Source organism: Hemibagrus wyckioides, linkage group LG15 (assembly GCF_019097595.1).
Source record: "Hemibagrus wyckioides isolate EC202008001 linkage group LG15, SWU_Hwy_1.0, whole genome shotgun sequence".
NCBI lineage: Eukaryota > Metazoa > Chordata > Actinopteri > Siluriformes > Bagridae > Hemibagrus > Hemibagrus wyckioides.
The window spans coordinates 17977214-18000610 of NC_080724.1; the positions used below are offsets into that span (position 1 = coordinate 17977214).

The following is a 23397-nucleotide window of genomic DNA, read 5'->3' on the forward strand; positions in this document are numbered from 1 at the left end:
TGTGTGTGTTTATGGTTATGTTTTCAGCAGCAGGTGGTCTGGCCTGATTCTGACCCCCTGAGATGGCAGGATTCAGGTCAGAGTTGAACAGAGATCATGAGAGATAATCTGGATCTGATACAAAGAGATCAGCTCTGTAAATGTCGATTCACAGACGTGCAGCGTGACCTTTGCTATAGACATCCACTGCCACTGCTCTCTGACTCTTAATCTGATCATCAACAGCGTTTGCATGTCTTTACAGCAAGAAAGCTTTGTGGGGAATGATTCAGTATAAGCGTTTTCTCCCACTGATCTTTTTCTGCTTCACTCCTAGTCACCTATTTGGGAGTTCTTCTCAAATCAGCTGATTAATTTCTTACATTCTTAGATTTGTTATCCCTTGTCTTTCTATTTTGTCTTCTCCTTCTCTCTAGTCGTCAGGCCTAATTCATCGCCCTTCCCTTCCACCGGCGAAGGGAGGTCGAGAAGAACATCAAACATTTCCAGCACAGCCCTGCAGATGCGGCATAATTATGCGCTAATTAGCAAAGCCCATATCCGACGTCTGACTTTATGGCGCTACGGTGTCTGCTGCAAAGCCTTCATGCCTCATGTCATCTCTCCTCTTGATTGGATTTCCCCTTCATCAGCTTGATCAGGCCAGTATTGAGCAGAGAAATGATAGAGCAGAGACAATAAAGGAATGGTCCATAAGCAGAGAGGAGAATGAAGGAGGGAGGGGATGAGGGCGGTAGGGAGAGGCAGGGAGCTGGAGAGAAAGGGTGATGTCACCTCCAGCCAGCAGCGAATCAGACGCAGGGAGGGAGAGAACGAGCCTGAGAGGGTGTGTGTGTGAGAGAGAGAGAGAGAGAGAGAGTGTGTGTGTGGTTTTTTTTCTAGCACTGCAGCATCAGCACGTACAGGCCACCATCAATTTGCTGGAGAGGAAGACGTGCAAAGACCTCACCTCAAGGAAGGGAGGGAAAATATCAAATAAGGAAGGAACGTGTGTCGAGGTAAGAGGAGTGTCTTTTACTGAGAGCTGCAGAATTAAGAGCTATAGAATTTTATACATTGCATGGGAATCAAGGATGCAGTATGGTATGTGTGCATCATGACAACTCGTCCAGTATTGTACTTAAAATCATTTAGTACACGCTTGTTGGTACTAAAGACGGCTGTGTGTTTAGATTTCCAAGGCAAATGCTTAACGAAGAATTTGCATGTCATGTGAATAATAAAGTGTTCCCATGGCATAAAAAGTAGCTGATGTGTTTCCACCTGAAAGAACAGTGAACTTTTGAGAATAGAAAATAAAACAAACAAACAAACAAAAAAAAACCTTTTTGGGTGTAAACTTGGGTATTTTCATGAACATGGATCTGATGTAATTCATGCATGCAACAGGGTTCATCTCATGTTTTGGAACGGATGCATCTCTGATACACATAGTTAGAAAACTATAATCTGTGACTTAATGATTAAAAACAACACTAAGCACTGGAGGAATGGCTAAAAGGTTCCTTCTTGAACACTATTTTCATCTTTGTGATCTGATATTCCTCTGGATGTTTTCAGAATTTAGTTCTTGCTCCACTTCTTTCTCTCTGTCTGTTCATTCATCACCCTCCCTCCTTCTATTCCACCCCCCTACCCTCTTGCTAATTGTGTTAACCATCGATAATGATTGCTCCACTCTCTCGTGGCATCCTGGTCATTGGTCTCGAGTCGCTGGAGCTCCTGTCTGCTGCAGCCGCTGTGCAGGTCCAGGGTGTGTGCACTAAAGCGCTAAAGCAAACAGTGCCAAACTAACTGCATTTTATTTGTATTATGGTTTATATATAAACATTAGGCATCCAAGAGAGAGATATAATGATGCACTGGGGTTGGCCTTCATTTTTAGCATTTATTCATTTATTCATTAATTCTCTCATTTCCAGAGGCGCTTAAATGCATGTCACTCACCTGGCAGAGCTCCAGCGTGCAAGATCCAGGGTGGGTCCAATATAGAGTGTTCAGATTGCTAATAATCCACACTGTAAACTGGGATATAGATACAGCGCATTGTGTTGTTATTTCTGAGCTAGATGTAATGTACACGAGCTAAGAAATTCCTGTTGCTTCCTATGAAGTCTGACAATAATACATGTACATCACCCTGTAATCAATAAGGCTTATTATAGACTAAGGATATGTTTGAAAGCTTGCACGGTCGTTGCACGTAAGCAGTCTTTCGGTTTTTTCAAAGAATTTACCATTCCTCCACCTGCAGGATGAAAGCATTGTCTTGTTGTGAGGCAAAATATAATCTGTCCTCTGAGCAATAGGCTTTAATTGAGCCGTGGGCCAAAACAGACGGTGAAAGAGGCAGGGTGGGGTCACGTTTGACAAGCAAGGCCACTCCTCAGGCTGGTAATATATGCGCACTCAAATCCATCGTCTGACGGGGATGAAGGGTTCAAATGGATACCAGCAGTGGGGGAAGAAAAACCCCCCACAACTGACCAGATTTAGTGTCTCCCTTCTAGAACAAGTGTGACACTCACGTGCTAAATCGCTATTGCATGCAGGAGTGGCAGAGAACAGTGTTTGAGCGAAGTGAGAGCATCTGCTCTCAATCTGTCTGTTCCAGAGGAATTCGAGGGAGACGTGGCATGGCACGAGAGCCCCCAGAGCAGCCACCTGTTATTACCAGAGGGCCACCATAACCATGCATGCATGAATACACACACACACAGGAGAGAAAAATCCAATCCAACATCCTGCTTAAATTATCCATGCCCAGGGAAAAGATATTGCTACTGCAGCTCGTATTGAGACTCGGGTTGTGTTAGGCAAATGCATTTGTAATGGCAGTAGTGTGAGCTGATGGGAGAGGAGAGAGATGCCGGTGGCCTGCAGGTGGGACACGAGGACTTGGAGGACGAGGAGAAGGTGTGAATAGTGCTGAAGTAAAAGCACAGGATGTGTGTTCGACCCATTCTGCACATGCAGACAGGAATCCTGGAAGATGGGACGTGAACGCAGGCTTAAAAGCTTGTCCGGAAGCCTTTAACCGAAGGGGGAAAGTTCAGAACAAAGGTGAAGGAATTTGCAGCATCGTCCTAAATGTCAGTCATAATACACATGCATTAGTATAAGTAGCAAGCATCAGTGCACTCTTTTCCTTCTTAATGCCTTTTCTGCCACAAGTATTGGTATTTATTTATTTATTTATTTATTACTTTCTTATCTGCCATTCAATCACAATCAAAATAATGGCGTATTTGAGAATGAACTGCGCAGACAAAGGCCATAAAGATGAAACCAATCCATCAAGAACATCCATTATGCAGGGCCAAATATGCAAATGAAATTAATTGAATTGACGCTCGTTTTGAATCTGTCACAGCATCCAAATTCACTGAAAGCTAAAAGACCAATTTGGCTGCGAATCAAAACGAGTCAGTTTTCTAAACCCCGCTATAACTCAGGTCCAAGAGACTTCTCCGCAGACTGATAAACGCTACTTCTGTGCTGAGTTCTCACTTTAATTTTCTTTTTTTGGCCCTGTGATCTCAGAAGTGCTGAGCTGATAGGACGCTGGAATAGTAAAACCCCTGGAAAGACAATAACTTTCCTTAATGAAGGAATTGTGCAAGCGGCGAATGAAAGGATGAGGTTTTAGAGATCTACAGAGAAAAAAGTCAAGAAGTCCTTGTGTCTATCTCCTCTGCTGTTTAATTTCCATGACTCCAATTTCCTTCCTGCAGTGACCGAAATGAAATGATCTCTTTGTTCACTGAGGGCGCAGTGAGTCATCCTTGTCTTCAATCTCTTGCTATCACTCCTGTCCTCTGAATGGAGCATTACTGGCTCAACACTGGAATCAACTTAGCCTGAATCCCTGTGTCCTTACTGATGAACTGGAGTATTGTTATCTGATGACTGGTCTATTGAGAAGCAGTCTGTCATTATTCTTTTCTGAAATAGAACAAAATTTCCCCAACTATAAACAGAACAGCACGTAGATTTTTGATGTAGATATTTGAACCATGATTTTTGAGTATATTGGTAGAAGAATGTTGGACATGGAGCTGCCAGGCAGGAGGCAAAGAGGAAGGCCAAAGAGGAGGTATATGGATGTAATAAATCAGGATATGAAGCTAGTGGGTGCGAGTGTTGAGGATGCAGAAGATAGGTGGAGAGAGATGATTCACTGTGGCCACCCCTGAAGGGAAAAAAAGCCCGAAGAAGAAGAAGATGAAGGTTTGAACCATGATTTTTACCATGCCGCTCATGGATTCTCAAATCTGAACATTTCAGAAGGTGTTGATTGAGTTTCTATAACAGTAGCTCAGATAGTTATGCTGTAATTTAAATCGCTTCTAATCATTTCATTCGTTCACATGGACGGTGTATCACAGACAATACAGTGAATCAAAACATAAAATTTTAAAATACTGTTTAGCAAAGCAAACACATACTCGTTAACTGTTATGATTTCCGTGCGTTATTTAACATTTATGGAGGGAGTCTCCAGTGTCAGTGCTTTGTAACAGTCAAAGGTAAAACCTATAAGTTTTTATAAGTTTTCCTTCATGGGAAAGTCTCCATATTGGAAGGCTTTTTGCTTTACTGTGTTTCTGAAACATAAAAAGCTGGAGTCTTATTAACTTCAAGAGAAAGTAAGGGAATGGCTTTCTAGCTTTCTAGCTGCTATAATGTAAACTGATAAATGATAACAAGATCTAACTTATTGCTCAGACAAAAACACTTTTCCCTTACACTGTTAAAGGAAAATGCATCAGGCTGCATTGCATCATCCCATATACAGAACTATAGAGAATATATGACACTAAGCCATAGAATAAAAAAAGTCATTTGTTTTAAAATGCTTTTGCGTCTAATGCACCATACGGCTAAAACGTTTAAGCTAGCAGCAAAGACGTCTGTTTGTTTTTTTCTTGAGGAAATCTCAAGTCAATCCTCACTGGGGAACCAAAATCCAGGGACACTTTCAAATTGTCCTGTTCTTTCCTTTCACTTGTTCTCTGTTTCCCCCCTCATCGACAGACACATTATAGCTTCATGTAGAGTAACTGTTTTGAATGATATCATCAATAATTCATTGATACACAACTGATGAGCTCCAAAGGCATTGTACTGTGAACAACAACTAACCCCAGAGCTGATCAATGGAAAATTGTTCAGAAAAAGAACCGGATCTCTTTTTGAGTCCAGTTTTTGAACACTGTGTTCATTTCAGGTCAGGATTGAGTATAGTTCGTTTATAAAGAACTATATAAAAACACCAAACACACTTTGGGACCCAAGTGTAGAAATGATTGACATTTCATTATTTAGTAGCAGTAAGTCTGGTTCATGGAGTATAGCTAGCATTAGTGTTATCTTTCACTAGAATGCTAAAGAAAATGTTAAGCTATTAAAAATCCTGTATTGTACATTGAGATTTCTTTTTCCAATGCCTTTTTGTTTACGTGTAGGAGCTAGTACACTGCCCACTGGACAAACTGGAATCTTGAATCATGTGTGTAACGCATCCCTGTGGTGGATGAGTATCTTGGCTTGGGATAAAAATGTATACAAGTGGGTGGTTTAACTGGAAATGTAGGAAGACAGTTGGACAGAATGTATCAACATAATGGAAAATGGATAAACTTACCCTACTTCAGATTTCTATTGACTTGATTAATTGACTGATTGATTGGGAACATTGATTACGTGATACAGTTGTTTCTGTGGTTCCATTGTTAATTCCCAGGATGAGATTTTACTGCATGTTCAAAGCAGAATGCCATGGGCGGAGTATAAGAACAGTGTACGACTGATAGGAAGGTCGAAGTGTGTGTTGTGTTACAGGACTGGCAGGTGCCTATACACACCTTGTGAAAAGTATGGATGGAAGTATGGTACCTGGTGCCGTGAGCGATATATTCATTACAGCTGGATTAGGAAGAGCGTGGGAGGAGATCAGCATGCTGGCTGGCAGTAATCCCTATACACACAGTTAATTTAATCTCACCTACTGCGCATTTCCAATTTTTCCACCGCAACCCACCAACCGGAGCGTCGGAGCATCTCTCGGCAGGGTTCGGGGAAGTACGGGTGTGCCAGGATGGAGGAAGGAGAAGAGTTTGAGGAGGGCTTTCTCATTCCCAAGCATCACCGCACGGGGTCTTGGGAAATCAGGACGCTCCTTATGGTGTGCGAGAGAACAATTCACACGCTCAAGCTGTCATTTTCAAATACGTCTGAATCTATAATACACTAATTCTTCTAGCGTTGGCACACGAGTCATGGCGAAGAAAAGAAAATGATCTCATATGCCCAAGCTTTCACATCTTGTGCTGTAGATATTTGCATAACAGTTGTGCATTGCTACAAAAAAAAAGGGGTTATGTAATGCTAAAATATTCACAAACTCCTGCAGATTTCTTCGAAGCGGTGCTATCACAATTCAGGACAACATTTTCCCCATGGTTTTAAGTGCTTCTGTGTATTCGAGTGTGTGTTTTATTACTACACTTATTTTTTTTTTTGAGCTTGTACTTGTTATGCACATCATTTCCAAGTGTGCGAGGTAAACCAGGCTGAACCGAACCCTGCGTGGAGTCTTGTCTGTTTTGCAGCAAAAAATAATACCAGGGATTTTTTTTTTTTCAGCACTGTTGCCAGCCAAAAACCTCTGCTTTACTTCAACACATCAGGGAAACCGCATGAGATAAACAACCACCTTACTGTATGTAGTAGGCAGCACAAGATGAAAGAGCATTGAGGAAGAGATGGAGAAGAGGGAGTTGAGCTATAAAGAAAAAAACCCCCAAAAAAAACAGGCTACTGTGTACTGGTAGCAACACAAGAGTGCGCTGAAATATGAGCGAGCCAGCTGGAGTGAAAGAAAAAGAGGACGAGAGAGACATGGATGAGAAAGACAACACTAATAAGCCTAACGAGGTGACTGTGCAGTTAAGCAAGCGAATGACCCGAGGCAAAAGAGGCTGGCGGCGTTTCAAGAAGGAGCTGACGACGGGGTGCACATTAAGTAAAGAATGAAAGCTCACTGTGAGGGGGCTGGGGAAATGATCTGAGAGAAAATGAGCTGAGGAAGAACGTAAGGCACGGAAAAAGGGCGAGGTTAAAGTCGGGGCTTTAAGAAGTACAAGGCTTGAAATGGTGAGAAAGGGAGAAATAGGGCCTGATTCGGCCCATTTAGATGGATCTTTATTGTCATAAATTGCATTATGAATCCCTTTTCTGAGAGTTTCTGGCACTGGGTATCATCTGACTTCATTGCTTGCCTAATGTAATAAGCAGCTGATATTTCCATCTCAAATATTTCCTTTCTTTTTCTTTTCCTCGTGTCCTTAAATGATCTGTACATATTTTTTAATCTCTAGTCACCATATTTGTAGCATATATAAAGCTGTTAGTGCAGCTGTTGCCACCAGACTTGGGTTATGTGCAAACATGTTTTTGGTTCTTTTCTCAGATCTGGGAAATGTGATGATCATCATTCATGTATGTGTTTATGGAAATCACACAATTTAGCACAGTGGCTTAGTGGTTCATGCTTCAGGGGTTTCCTCAGGGTACTGCAGCTTTCTTCCCTGGTCCAAAGACATGTGTTTGTTGGTTCTGTTGTCTGTGAGATCCAAGGGTGTTGTCTGTCACCTCCAGGGTCTCCTTGACCCTGTGTAGGATAAGAGGTACAGAAACTGGATGGATGGAATATTGTGGACAGGTACAAAGCAGTCCCTTGAACTATTTCTTTCTCTGAGATTTTCCTAGTGCGTTCCATTATTATTATCAGGGGCAAAGTGGTAGGGGTCATTGTATCAAAATCTACTTCAGGTTTTTTACATATATAGAGGGTGTCCAAAAAAATCCAAAAGCAATGGAAATACATAGAGCAAAATCTGCAAAATCATGACACAGTGGCTGTGAGCAATAAAGACAAAATTAAATATAAATAGTTTTAACCTCATTGTTTTCTGGCTTTTTGGAAATGCAGTAGACAGAGGCATTGAATTTCACCATCATTCCTTCATCTTCAGGCAGCACTTGATCCTGAGCAGGTTCGTGGTGGATCTGGAGTCCATCCCAGGTACCCTGTACACACAGCAGGAATACATCCTGAGTGGCATTCTGGTCAATTGCACATATACACACACATCTCTCAGCAAGAGTCTGATTTAAAGTCGCTATTACACCTAATTGAAGTTTTTGACCAGTTGAAGGTAACCAGAGAACTAGAAAGGAACTTCTTTTGCCATGAAGATTTCCACACACTTACTATTTGGACCATGGTGATGAACCCCATATCCTTTAATCTGTAACATTACACACATGATGGATATCACGTATCATGATGATTTATTCAAGTATCGTGATTGTCACAGACAACACAAGTGTTGATGCCTCCTGCTATTTAAATGTCAAGAATGAAGATGACAAATGATGACTAGCTGTGCTTAGTCACACACACCCATCATGAGAGCACACACAAGCCTCCTGCTGTTTCTAGAATAGTCCTTATCCTCACTGCCGCTGACAGGCTAATTAAAGTGTGCATCGTTTCTGCATGAAAACAACATCGTACAGGACATTCACAATATTTACACTGGGTAAAGAGAGAGTACTTTCCTCCAGGCTTACAAGACACGGAGAGGACTTGCACTTGTTCATGTAAACACATTCTTCTTTCCTTCTCTCTCCTGGCTGCGATCTCTTATTTTGCCTAACGCAGTTGGCGAGTTTTCCTCCCGCAGGGAAGTCGCAGTGGAAGCACCTGTCGGCTTTATTTATAGGGATTATGCATGCTATGCTTTTCTTTCTCTCATGTGGAAAGGGACTACAATGAAGTGTAAATTCCCATAACAATAGCGTTATTAGAACTGTCTCTAACACACATGTAGACTGTCTCTCGTGGAAAGCCGTTTCTACTGCAGTTCCACTGATGCTCTACATGGTGCAGGGTTTTTTTTTATTTTATTTTCTCCCTCAAATTAACCTATAATCAGAAATCCATTACCGTGTAATATTATCGGCATATTAGCAATTTGATCTCTGGCCATTTTGCTAATTAGGAGCTTGTAGGAGGTTTTTTAAAACTAATTTGGGGGGGGGAGCAGCTTGGCTATGCGAAGGACACATTGACCTGTCATGTCTGACCTGGAATAAATTACAGATGTCATCTTGATGCCATAATTGCATTTGGGAGTGGTCAGTCTGTTGCTTTACTTCGATCTCGCCCATCTGCTTGAGTGTTTGGTTGACTGTCCATGCAAAATAGTGTATAAAAGACCTGAATATTGACCCCTCTGTATTGTATTTGTAGCATTTCAGCTCCCTGCATTTGCAATGAAAGGTCATTGCAGTTTCCTTCGTTTCTCTCTCTCTCGCTTCTATCGTCTTCTCTCTGTTTGCTCCGGTGTGTGTACGCTTTGCCCCAGCAAAGCCACAAGTCGGGGCCGTCTACTGCTGTCGTCTCTCATCAGTGTGGAGAGTGAGACAGAAAGACAGAAAGGAGAAGTGGAGTGCTGACCCGAGCTGGTCGTCTTCAGGAGGTCATTCTCAGAAAAGGCAAGCGCAAAAGAAGGACAGAGAAAGACCGGTCAGACTGTCCTCACATTAACACTGTAAAGAAATAGAGAAGGAACACCTTTTGTACAGCTCCTCTGCTTGTGTGTGAGGTTTTCTTCTCTGCAGAGCACTGAGGTACTGTATATGTAGGACAAGGACAAAAGGTTGCATGGCAGTTTGTTGCGTCGCTCCCCATGTGGCTAGCAGGTTGATTTTTCACTGAGAAGGATCTGCTTTCATTTGTTCAGTAAATTGCTGAGGTTTTATGGCAGCTATAGAGGTGTGTGATGTGCTTTTGATGTGCTTTTCCAGCCGGTATCACTAATAGCAAGATCAGCTGAGATTAAAACGGAATCCCACAGCTCCTCATATTGGAGGCTTTTACTGTTAGATTTCCACACAAAATTAACTTCCCAAAGTCTGGAGCCTTTATGGTTTTTCCAAACAGTGGGAGGTTCTTGGGTTTCAGATGCAACATCTAACAGAAGTGGTGGTGAGGGACAGTAAACAAATGAAAATGTGTGCTGTGGTAGTGTTTGTTAAAAAAATGATGTCACTCTGTTATAAAGATAAGGGCTTTTGTATTACCTCATGTGAGGAAGATAATATGGGATGACACCATCTGTGCAGTGTTGTATACCAAAGGTATAAACATGTTGGGGGTGTATTGTAATTGCGATGGAGTTACGTTATTATCCCAAAGTTGATTATTTCCTATACCAGCCACAGGACTATTACCATAATAATTTATTGCAGTTAGATTACGGTCTAAGATGCTCTTATAGAAATTTAATCAACAGTAATACCGTCTGACCCACTGAGCATTCAACAGTGCTGTGGAATAAGATAGATTAGAAAGTATATATTCCCTAGAGACAGACTTCAAGCCATCGAGTTTGTTTAATAAACAGAACCAAAAATTGTTGGCTTTATGTAGCCAACATAAGCTTGCATGGACTTCCTTATTTGGAGTATATTCTATCTATCTTTCTATCTATCTATCTATCTATCTATCTATCTATCTATCTATCTATCTATCTATCTATCTATCTATCTATCTATCTATCTATGAATTAACATGATGATTGAAAATAATTGTGTATTTTAAGAAAGTGCAATAGAACTACTCTGCTACTTGGCTGATACAAGCTACTCGCCTTAAAAAGGAATAACATTACTACCATCTTGCTATTGTCCCTAGTTCCATTGCTTCATGCATCATTACTGGTCAGGTGATGCAAAAGAGGACAGCTGTAATATAAAGATGTAAGAACGAAGAATATATTTTGCACATTGCCTTGTCTCCCATCTCCTCTCTGAAGTGTTTTTCCAACCTCTTAATGGCTGTAAATAAGAAACCGTAAACCAGCCATAAAGTACTTGCGTGTTAAAACCAAGACCATGACATAGTGTACTGTTACTGAGTGGAGAATCTCAACTGGCTTGGTTTCAGGAAGACAGAAGGATGGCTAATTAATTGATAATGCAGCAAATGAAGGGTTTTGTATGTAGCAATATGTGTTGGATGAGAAATTTCAAAATGTAAAAATAAAGGATGTTATTGTACTGTATAAGAAGTGGAGCTTTCAGAAGTGGGATGCATTAATAGAGGTCTAACCTCCATCTCCACAGGTGATGATTTTGGTACCTGCAAGAATGTGCAAGCAACACAAAGAAAAGGAAGGATTTTCGGGCTATTTTACAATCTCAAACCTTCCCTCCTTGATAGCTTCAAGATATTGTAGCTTAGATTTTTATGCTCGGGAAGAGAGGAAGGCAAAATGGAGATGTTCCAGGGAGAACATAGCGACAGATGCAGAGCTAAAGGAGATGAAGTGGAGGATGGGGGAGGGGAATGGGAATGGGTGGAGCGGCATGTTGCTGGAGTCAGAGGGTTGTCATGGCGATTGGAGTGGAACAAGAAGAAGGCAGGTCAGTATCGACACCTTGCTTGCATCTGCACCATTGAGATGCGCTATGGAACAGTGACCTTCATCAGAGCACAGCCGAGAGTCTCGGCGTGGAACGAGCCGAATTCCCCTGCTGCAAACCTCTCGCGTGATACCCGGGATGAGTTCTGGCAGCGTACTGAACGATCCTGCTCCCTGACTGCAAACCACAAAACCATTTGAATGGCAGTCAAATCGCTCTCAACTGATGGGCTTGTTTGTATGCGTGTGTGGGTGTGCTCATGTCTGTGGCTATGCGTGAGAGAAAGAGCAGGAGGAGGAGGAGGAGGATGGTTTAATACAGATGATAATGAACGTGCGGGCAAGCGATAGCTCAGAAGGGATTGGATTCTCGTCCATCCGTCTATGCAAAGCTGATGCTTTAACTCAGCAGTGTACTTTCCTTTCCTGTACCGTCCCCCCCAGAGGTACTTGAATCAATTAAATCAAAAGCACTTAGAAGTAAGAAAGTTTTTAACAAGGTTAATGGGACCAGTGGAAAAACAGGCTTCTGGATGTAATATGCTGGTATCTCAGATATAATGTCAGCTACATCCTTCATTTTCACAGCTATGTATGTATGCAGAGAGAATGTTTTCTTTCATTATACATTTGATTAAATAAAGAATGTTCTGTTTTAACAAAAATAAACACAACAGTTAATAACAGAACATTCCAAACTATTTTATTCCTTTTATACAATAACACTTGGTGCTTTTATCCGTTTAAAGTTATATATTGTATTTAAAGTCATTATCTCTTTGGCCTCATCTTTCTCTCTCTCTCTCTCTCTTTATCTTTTTTTTTAATGAAGATTTTGGTGGAAACCTAAAATTTTCTTAAAGAAAACTTAATCACTGTCTTTCTTTCTTTCTTTCTTTCTTTCTTTCTTTCTTTCTTTCTTTCTTTCTTTCTTTCTTTCTTTCTTTCTTTAAATTGTTTTTAAGTTATGTAGTGCTATCGTACAAGTGCCTGTGAACGAGTTGTTGCTATAGAAACAATAACATATTAAAACAAGTGCATTAATTCAAGCCTATGTTTCGAACCTAAGCTGGAATTATTGTCAGCGCGGCTTTCAATGAAAATTAATCAACACCTTCCGTCCAATCAGAATTAAGAATTCGGCTCTGTGGAATAAGCTCCAATTAGTCTAAAACATGGACCCCCTATTAGGCGAGATTGCTTTTGGACTCATTTGTAATTCACAACACGGTTGTGTTATTTACTTTTTTTGCTATGCCCCTTTGACATGCACTTATCAGCAGCATGTTTTTTTCTGATACAAATTCTGTGGCTAAAGCAGGCCTTGTCCTTGCCAATAAATTCACATTTCCATATGGTAGAATATCACTGGCATAGGTTAGGTTCATCAGGGATTGAGCCTACAAATATTGCACTCTGACTGAGACAGTGAACACAGGCCAGGCATTTACACAAGACTTTTCCATCAAAGCTATCGTCTGGACCATCACAAATTATCCAAACTGGTTGGGACTGATAGCTTGAGAGTGCTAGATATAATGGACCCCAGTAACTACATAAACTCCTGAGCATGCTCATTTTCCCAGTCTGTTGTGATACGCCGGCTTGTAAATAGCCACGTTGGCTGATGGTGCAGCGTGTTAGTAATGTAAGATTAGAATGCTGAGGCGGGGTTGATGAGGGGGTGTGGAGAATATGTGTATGGGGTTAGTCCCTGAGGATTTGCTGACCTTGCCTAGCATGTCAAGCAACCCAGTGACAGCTGGGCTCTCCTTAGCATAGCCCACTTATTACCCAACCCAGGGGAGCACTTACACCTTCACCTACACACTTATATGTAACAAAGCCTCATATTCACCATGAAAGACATGAGGCCTTAGAGAGTGTGTGTGTGTGTGTGAGTGTTTTTTTTAATACATTATATAGTTCACTATTAATTATTCTCTCTATAAATCTAAATATAAAATATGAAAAGAATAACACAACAGAAAGTGATGTATTGAAGAACAGTGACCGAGAATCTATTTTCATAATACCGGCTTCAAAAGTATTGGCACCTCTTCAATTAATAACTGGCAAAAAGATAATCACAGCATTGAGGCTCTTTCTGTAACGTTAACTTTAGAATCAAATTCCGTTAAATTCAAAGGGGTTAAAGAAAGACCTTCAGACCCTTTTCAGTGCAGAACATTAAAAGCCTATGTTTATCTTCACTGCTTTGCATTCAGTTCAGCCGCTGGCCTTTTAACAGGGTTGAAAGACAGCTGTCGTGAAACACTAATTTTATGTCCTTCAGATATTTCTGTGCTTTGTGATTTGTTGTGTGCATATAATGTTATTATCTTAAAAATCCACTAGTCTTGACTTGTGGCAGCGGGTAACCATGAATTCCTGACCCCATCAACCTTGACAACAGCCCCAAGCCATCAAAGATCAACCAACAACATGAATATGAGGCTTTTTTTCATCCACTTCCTCACAATAATCCAGCTGTGTGTGTGTGTATGCGCATACATGTGCATTCTTATGTGTGTGTGTTTTCAGAAAATCCCTGCACTGTGTTGCTGCTTAATGATAACTGTTTATGTATTTGTTATATCCTACGTGACATGCATAGGTCAACTATCATCTATCTCTTTTGTCTTGAGAGCTCTTTGGGTGTCCACCCCCCCCCCCCCCGCTCCCTCCGCCAAATGATGATGAATAGCAATGCCATTTTAAATATAAGACCCATAATTTATTTCTACCCTAAGCACAGAGGACGTGAAAGGCCAAAGACTTACAATACACAGCTATTAGAAACATTCAAACCAAGTTACGCACTACTTCTTATTTCTCATTATTTCTATTCATTCTTTTATTAAAAAGTTTCTTAAATGTAGTTTATTTATATGCACACTCTGGCAGGGTTTTCATTTCGCTGCAAGTCGTATGCTGTGTACAATGACAAATGAAACCGTTCATCTAATAATACACATTGTGTATGTATTAAAATATTCTGTAGAGTGGAAATATAACTTTAGTTAACATGCTATTATTAAAAAACCAAAGAAACCGGAGTATGTTCTTAATCATTTTTTTTTGCTTTGAATGTTGAATGTGTGCTGTGTGCTGGCTGATCCTCCACAGCATCTTAAATCTCTAAAGGCTTTCAGCTTCCTTGCCATTATCGCGATGCCTCTGATTTAGTGTCATCATTTGCAAATGATTTCTTAATGGCTCCTAGAAGTGTGTGATGGAAGCTGGTTCAGCAATACTTTGAAAACTGTTTAGTTTGAAAGGTTAGTGACAGCCTCTTTATCTGTCCATCTGCATATGATTATTATCATTATTTTCAGAAAAAGCATTTTTTCAGATATATGCATTTTTAGGAAGTAAGAGTTGCCTTTATTGCACTCTTTAAGCTACTCTAAACTGCTTTCTTCTGCCAGTGTGAAAAGAGAAGTGTTTTTTCTTTTCTTTTCTTTTCTTTTCTTTTCTTTTCTCATGATGTTGCCTGCGATTCTAGTATCCCGAAGAAAAGTCTAATTTAGATATTTACACACGGTACTACGGGTCAGGATGGTGATTTTGCTTCTGGCTGGAAAAATCTTCACTTTCATAACATTCATATTTCCTCAATATGCAAAATGAAACAGGTAATTATCCATATAAATAATTTATTTTTTAATACATTTCCCAACCCCATTAACTACACCCACATGACATAGAACTCCAGTGTGTGTTTAGAAATCTCTCTATATTTTAATAATTATAGCGTGCTATAAAGCTTAAGAAGCTTTTCCCCTAATGCTACATAATAAACAATATTTTTTAATAAGATTTGTACCTATTTGTACCAGGTACAAATATATATATATTTATATATATATATGTATATTCATATATATATATATATATATATATATATATAAGTTTTATTACACTATACTGTATTATCACAATTTACAAACCATGAAAAATAGTACCAAAAATAATCCAGTTGCTAACAGTTTAGTTTTAATATGCAAATTAATTTGCATAATTAGTTTCCTAAAATATTGTAAGCTTTGAAAAGACTAAGTAATGAAAACACTAAGCCTTAGCTGGGGTTTTTTCTATTCAGAATAACTGACAACTGTGTGAAATGAGCTGCATCACAATACACAGAAATGGTTTTTTATCTCTGTAGATTTGATGCTCACAGTACACAAGCTTAGTGACACTGATAGAGGGAAACATGCGCACATGCCTTTAGGGCTAAAACTAAGAGTCGGCTCAAAGAACTGTCTTTTTTTTTTGGCGCTAAATGAAATCAAGTGGTCCTCGAATAGATTCAGAAGAATACAACTGAGAGATGGGCTGTCAGGTCTCTGAATGGCCTTACAAATCTCTAAAGGCGTGTATCGCAACTCTGAGAGTGTGAAAAGTGCAGAACTGAACACTCGGGGCTGCCAGTGATGGAAATACCAAATATTTTTTTTAAAAGAATGGACTGATAATTTTATAAATGATTTTATGATAAAATGTTTTTATAATAGTCTCATTAAGAGTAGCAAATGGACTAAGTATAAACATTCTAAAACATGACTATTCAATCCACAAGAAACAAATTTGGAAAGTTTAGCACAAGCTGCTGGAGCTAAACACGTGAAGCAAGCCGTTTTTGTGGTTGCCTTATATAGAGTGTGTAATGAACTGGTAATAAACTGTTAGTTACACATCACTTGCAAACAAGTCAGCCCTTTGAACAGGCCCTTGTAGTTTGACAGCCAGTTTGCATTTTTTTCCTTTTGTTTAAGCTAGGCTTCTGTGCTGTTCATTTGCATGAATGTCGAGATGTGTTTAACTTATTTAAATTGATTTTTATACAATGCAGTGCACAGTATTCGGATGCTAAAGTATGATTTCATAAAAGGGTTTGTTAATGAAATTATTGCAAAATATTGCTGAGCAAAAAATAAACAAAAAAAACCTTGTTAGCGGAGAATGTTGACTCTTTCTGGTGAGCAGGGTTGCCAGATTTGCAGCCCAAGATTTCCAGCCCAACTACAGCTTAAAACCCGCCCATTTAAAAAAAATACCAGCCCAAAATGCATACTGTTATAACTAATACAATAACAACAGTTAATAACTTTGTGATAACGAGTAGAACGATTACAACAATCCGCTAATCAAGACTGAAGTCTGACTGGACAGGACTCTCTTGAACCTTATTGGCTAAACTGAACCATATAATTAAAACATCAACATTACATTTTACACTTTATTGTAAATTAATAAAATATTATGTTTGTAGTCAAAAATAAAAACCCGCCAGCTGCATCAAAAACCAGCCCAGATTTTATGAATCCGGACTGGGCGGAAACCTGGCCAATCTGGCAACACTGCTGGTGAGATGAGCTGAGCTTCACTGAAACGAGCTGGAATTCCCATCATCACTGCAGGTGTTGGGATTCCAGGCATTGAGCGTGTGATGTGGAGGGCGGGGCTGTAGAATCAGCATGCTGGGGCTTGTCCTTTACAGCATAATTAACCGTTTAGAGGAAATATGTTTTTTTGTGTCTTCAGTGATTAATATGTCGTGTTCATTTTGATCTTTGGAATAGGGTGAAATCGTATAATTGGATGCTTGGGTGTGTGTGTGAGTGTGTGGTTGTGTGTGTGAGTGTGTGTAATCCCAGAGCACCAAATGTGTTTGTATAACTCTTTGAACACTAGGTTTTGTTCCTGTATAACTCACAGAAATGCTTGATGCAAATGGAAAATATGGAAAATAGATTCCAAGAGGGAAGACTGTGAGAGTATTTACGTTCACCTCGCAGTGAGTTATGTCTAAATGCTTATTTGCTGTGAGCGTTAATAACCTATGGCCAGTCCATGGTAAATGGATTTTTACTGAATAAATAAATTAGATTATTAGATATCTAAAGGACTAATTTAGTTCCCTAAGTGGTTCTTTGGTTCGTCCCTGCAACAGAGAGTTTCTCTTTCTCAGCATGTTCCACTCGAACCCGTTTAGGAAGCTAAATATCAAACTGGTTAACAATCCAACCTTATTTTCTGTTAGTGTAATTTATGCTGATTTGTATCGAATGGCCTTTCCCAGTGCTGGAGTATTGATTTGCCTTTGTCCACATGTTGAAGGACACAAAAGAAATATGGTCAGTAAACAAAAATAAAGAGAGAATAGAATAAAGCATGCCGACCATTATTATCTTTTTCAGTTACAATAGTTTTGATTATAGCTATATTTCTTGTTGTGATCGATTTGTTGTTGCTTATATTTCTATATTTTAGTAGCTAGGATCATCGAAGATCTAGCAGTATATTTATTCTGAATCTTCATGACGTGACTCTGCACCTGCTGATGATTTATTATGAGCTGTCATGGTTGTGACAGGATTTTATTTTTGAGTGTTTTTTTGACTGGTGTCGCTTGGATTTCAACATCCTTCTTTATGTTCTAAGAGTCTGATTTAACTCAAAGACAGAGTTGAATCAGTTTCAAAGAAGCGAAACTTTTAATCTAGTAAAAAAAGGTAGATTTGAAGTCTTTTGTGTTTACTCTGGCGTACCCTGCAACACAGTATTTTCCTATCAAAGAGGCTTTCAAGTGTAAGCAGTTTTAGGAAGCTGATCCAGAGAATGCTTGGGATTTTTTTTTCTTCCAGAGTTCACTGCCTCATATGTTGCTGCTTGGCTTTGTTTCAATCTGGGGTTTTTTTGTGTACGGGTCAGATACACAATCATCACTCTTCTGGAGTGCGTCTTGTTTATGTCTGAATCATAACCAAATCTCTTATAGATCATTTCTTTCTTGATGTCTCTCCGATCAGCCTCTGCTGGGAACATCTATTCCCTCTACACTCTCATTTTAATGAGTTAGAGCCTTCAATTATTTACCATTTCTTTTATTCTCCACATCGTTTATTAAAGCCTGAGGCAAAAATTCCGTAAATAAAAAAAAATTGCTGTTTTTTCCTAGCTAGAAAGTAGACAGACAGGAGGGATAGACAGACAGACAGGCAGGCAGACAGACAGACAGATGACAGGAGTGTATTTTAAGTTTGAAACATGAAATACATTTCAGCAGCTCTCTGTATCTCTGTGTGTGTGCGCATGTGTGCATGTTTGCAAGCTGTGTATCTGACCATGTATCTGCCATGTGTCAGTATCTTGTGTACGTATAACTGAATTTGTATGTTCAGGGGCTATGGAAACCCGGTCGTCATGGAAACCTGGATGAATCGAGTGGGCAAAACCCCCATTTGGCAGCCTTATATGTTTTATCAGCTTTTATCCATTCTGATAATAGCCCTCTCATCTAGAAAGGAAGACAGAGGTCGAAGAAAAGATGATATTATTAGATAGAAGCAGCGAGAGGATGAGGGTGAGGATGAGGTAAGGGAGCATGGAAAGGCACAGAGAGAGAGTGAGAGTTTAGAGGCAGGGGAATGATGACCGAAGCTGTTTCATATCTATGTGTGTCTGTGTGTGTATGTTTTTTCTCATTATGTGTGTGTGTGCGTGTGTTTGTAAGTGCAGGTCAGTTCTCAGGTGGTTTAAAGATGCTCTGTGTCTTCCAGAGCTGTCTGGCCACATTACAGGCCTTTGGAAGACACGGGCAGAGTGAGTGCTGGGATGTCCAGTCAATAAAGCAGCAAAAGAGAAAAAACCTGCCTGTTGTCAGCAGTGTGTCCATCTTGGCACATTTTATGACTTCCAAAAGCCGGATGGAGACAAATGGAGTGGAAAGATAGATAGATAGATAGAGAGAGAGAGAGAGAGAGAGCAATGTACCAGGGGGTTGAGAGTAAAGAGCAGAGATCAACTGATAAATAATAATAGCCACTCAGTCCCTGACTGTATTGGATTGTGTGGCACAGTACAGTAAAAACACACATCACACCCAAACACACTTAAAAGGCAGAAACAGCAAGGCCGTGATGTGCTATTGACTTTTTATCAGCCACAATAATTGCTCTTTCTCTCAAAATGGCTCCACTCAGTGGGATAAACTAAATGTTTATAGACCTGGTGTAATCCAGTACACTCTTCCAGCAGTGCATTATGGGAAAGCATTATTTCACGCGGATGCATTGTGCTCCTTCGTGTCCTCATTATCACCGGGTTTACCTCAGTGCCACAGGCTCATCGTATGCAGATGAGGCTTTGCGGAAGACACCCAGACACTGACGGAGTGACAGAGAGACAGTGGCCGGACTGGTAATATACGATGAAGGCAAAAAAAAAATGAATTATGAATCCTGGAGAATTCAGGGCAAACCACACTGACATGGAAGGAGAGGCTATAAATAATTTATCCTGTAGGGGGTCTTTATGAATTACAAGCTACCCTTCACATTGGCAGGTCCATCTCTTCTCTTCTTCTTCTTCCAACTTCAATCAATTCCCTCTCCTTCTCCACTCTTTCACACCTCTCTCTCTTATTCATTTCATTTCTCTCTCTCTCCCTATTCTCTGCTCATTGTGGTCTGTCTTTCTTTTCCTGGCAGACAGACAGACCCTTAGGGAGGTCTCAAGGGTCGAGGGCACGCACGTATTCATTTATCCCCCTCTTCGCCTCCTCTCTGACACACATCCTCACAGCTGGAGGTGATAAATAATTAAAGAGACGGCACAGCAGGACAACGCCCGTGTGCGTACACAATCCCAAGACTTGAACACACTTTTGATTCAGGGTTAAACTATCGGTCCACTTCGGCCCCGTTTGATACTGCACACTTGCTGTAGTAGGACGAACGGTTTAGAGTTTAGACCCTCGGATGCTTAACGTGGAAGAACAGAATCATTTTAAGTGGTTGCTGGGATGGACAGCTTCAGAAAATGAGGTAATTATGAAAAACGATTGCAATTTGATGGTGTTGCATGATAAGGAGCGAATGACGATTGGAATCCACAGGGGCGTCTCCTGTTGCTGTCTCTCTGACGAGATGTCATTAAAATGCGACTCTGAAAGCCTGCCGTGTCTCTCCGAGCCTGTCCGTGCTTTCCTGCATGCAATTTGCTCATCCTAAGTGCTCGTAAATGCTAATTTATGATTTTGTTCGAACAGGGGGAGGGTGTTAAATGTAGACGTCCGTGATGCAGGCTAAATTAGTGGTGTTACAAATTGGGCTATGTGTATATGATTCTGTGTGTATATGATAACTGAGCAGTTTATTTGCCATTCCCATGCATCACTGTGCAAAGATAATTAAATATGTGTTATGTTGGCAGACGCTCAATACCGTCTGACTGGTGTAAACCTCTTGTTTCATAAGTATGCAGCAGATTCCCGTTCTATGGTTTATTATTCCATGTTCGACACGCCGTAGAGCTCAGGGTGGTCTGTAGAGTCACACAGCTGGTGGGGGAAAGCTTCTGCTTGCCCTCTGACCGAGCTAATGAGGCAGGTAACCGGCTTTAGATGCTATCAGCAACAACTGTATAGCAGATCTGTGGACCCCTAAAGTCCTGCTCACCATCTCCATCTCCATTATCCATACGGATTCAAGTCAAAGCCAGTGCAGACAGCTTATCTATACCTGGCTCTAAGCTCTGTCTTTAGCTTGTGATGAAGAACCAGAGGGTGTTATTTGAGTGCGGAAATCCTGCTGGATGCATTTATGTCGCTACACATTTTTTTGTTTTAGCTGTGTTCTCAATTCATCAAATATATATGAAGCAATAAATCTCTTCTACAGTGTCCTCAATCCTAATATCCAACAACACTGTACACAGACCTTGACCAGGCCATGTAACCATATGAGAGAATATGTGACTCACTTAATATGACCAGTCACTACCAATAATAGCATGTTTAGAGCCTTTTATAGAATAAAATTTCCAAGCAATTTGGCTGTCAAGGTCCCTCAATCAAGGAGTCCAGCCGCAGCCGAGCGGATGAAGACTCCCGCTGGGCAAAGTGGCTGATTGAGCAGAAGCTCCTGGTTGAACTGGAGTGTGTGTGAATGCTGCAAAATTCCAATTTGAACATAGATGAATGGTTAAGCCATAAAAATAATTCACAGTCAATTTGAACTTTTCATAATAAACGTTTGACAAATCACATCTTACATAAAAGATGCAGTGATTATATCCAGTTAATTCTAGTAGTGATCTTATGTAATGTTATATAGCTTGCTAGCATTAATTGGTCCTACCCCTACTCCCTGTCCTTACATGGAATTATTCAAACCTTAAAAAAACATGCTGATGTCTACTCTATCTACTATGTTGACATTTCATGGCTGCTGATATTTTACTAACTATTTTACTGATTTGTGTTCAGTCTTTACCTGGTCTACATAATTAAACCAGTCACTGACTCAGCTGCTTGCTGAAGAATGAGAGTCTGGTAGATTTTGACACGTTGGGTTTTGGTGAATCGACACCACAGGAAGCCTGACACTTTTATGGGCTGCTATTTCTCTCATTAATCCCTCCACCATCCTCTCACTCTCTGACCCTCGGCTTCTGTGAGCATGCCATGCTTGGTTTGGTTGCCCAGTTAGCGATGGCTTTTGATCACACGTTGCTGGGTGATGGATTGATTAGTAGGTGGGGAATCTGTTAATCTAGTCACCCTTTCAGTCTCACTGAACTGCTGATCACACACCTCTGATTCCCGCCGCCTGCTAAATATCCAACACAGCAGCTTGATGCATGTACGTTCAGTGGCTTGGCAAGGCTGTAATTGGCTGCTGCAACCCTGGTGTGATCAATCGTCTGATCAGGCCATATCCGTAACTGAAAGCCGGCTGAGAGCTAGAAGATAGATAGAAGACAGGAGGAGAATGGATGGGAGGTGACACTGATTGGGGAGAGACGGTGTGTGTGATTTAGGTGGGGAGGGGATTACTGTCTAAGCTGTCACCATCTCCCATCTACCCCTCTCCACCTCCCCATCTCTCTCTCTCTCTCTCTCTCTCTCTCTCCCTCTCCCTTTAATTCCCTTGCTCTCTCACCCGATGCTATTTCTCGAGGAGCTTTTAAAGCTCAAGGTTGATAAGAGCTGATGTGCTTAATGACCCGTCTAATCCAAGTCCTATTTTAACGTTATTTCTCTTCGACGTGACCTTCTTTAAGTGTTATTACATGGTCTGCTGTGCTTCACACATGCAATCCAAACATTGTGTCAGACCAAAAAACAGCACTGAAATATTTATGGCCTATCAGTGTTCTGACCTGATGGGAACAGCTATCAATGAAATGGAAACTTGGGCCAAAAGGGAGGGAATGCATATCTTATTCCTAGCTGTCTGGCAAATCCCAGCTGCAAAAAAAAAAAGTGCACTTCTTTTTCACTCCTCCCCTCAACCTTCGTCTCTCTCCAAGGTCGCTGTTGCTTGGCACTTGGTGCTGCCAGGTTACAGCAGAGCCCAGCCTGTGCATCCTGCTGTTCCAAGACCTGCAGCAACCCAACCTCCCTCCTATCACCTCATTTAGTCTCTCACTGTCATATCGCTCTCACCTCTTTCTGTGTTACTTGGATTTCATGAACACGTCCTCAGGGATCTCCCTTTTTGTGGGCCTATGCTGAAGGCTTATCTAAAACCAGGAGCCTGAGCTCAGTGAAATACATTCATTTAGGCTGTGTGATGGTGATTGTATGCTCTGAGTTGGCAGATTCAGCTCCAGATGGAGAGCGTGAACTGATTTTGGATAGAGGCCATCACCCCTGCTGCAAGAGTGATACCAGCGCAAATAGATGCTTATCTTCACACTCTCTCAAGGAAGCAAAACTTTACATACACAGGACCCAGCTGCAGAGCTTTCACTAGGAAGTGCCCTCTTCCATTTTTACTTCTTCATGTCTTCTATTTTCAGTTGTGCATCAGTTAAGAGCATACATAATAACAGAGACTATTTGTCTTGTAGCAGTTATTACATAATTGCCTAATTGCAGTTATTA

General features: G+C 40.7%; 1 protein-coding gene across 4 annotated transcripts in view; it reads left to right on the forward strand.

Moving 5' to 3' along the window:
- Positions 1 to 840: 840 nt before the first annotated feature.
- Positions 841 to 23397, forward strand: part of l1cama (L1 cell adhesion molecule, paralog a) — a 54695-nt gene continuing 32138 nt past the window's right edge. For all 4 annotated transcript variants that reach the window (XM_058409698.1, XM_058409701.1, XM_058409700.1 and 1 more), the window contains exon 1: positions 841 to 998. The gene's annotated coding sequence lies outside the window, so the exon portion shown is untranslated. The remainder of the gene's footprint in view (positions 999 to 23397) is intronic.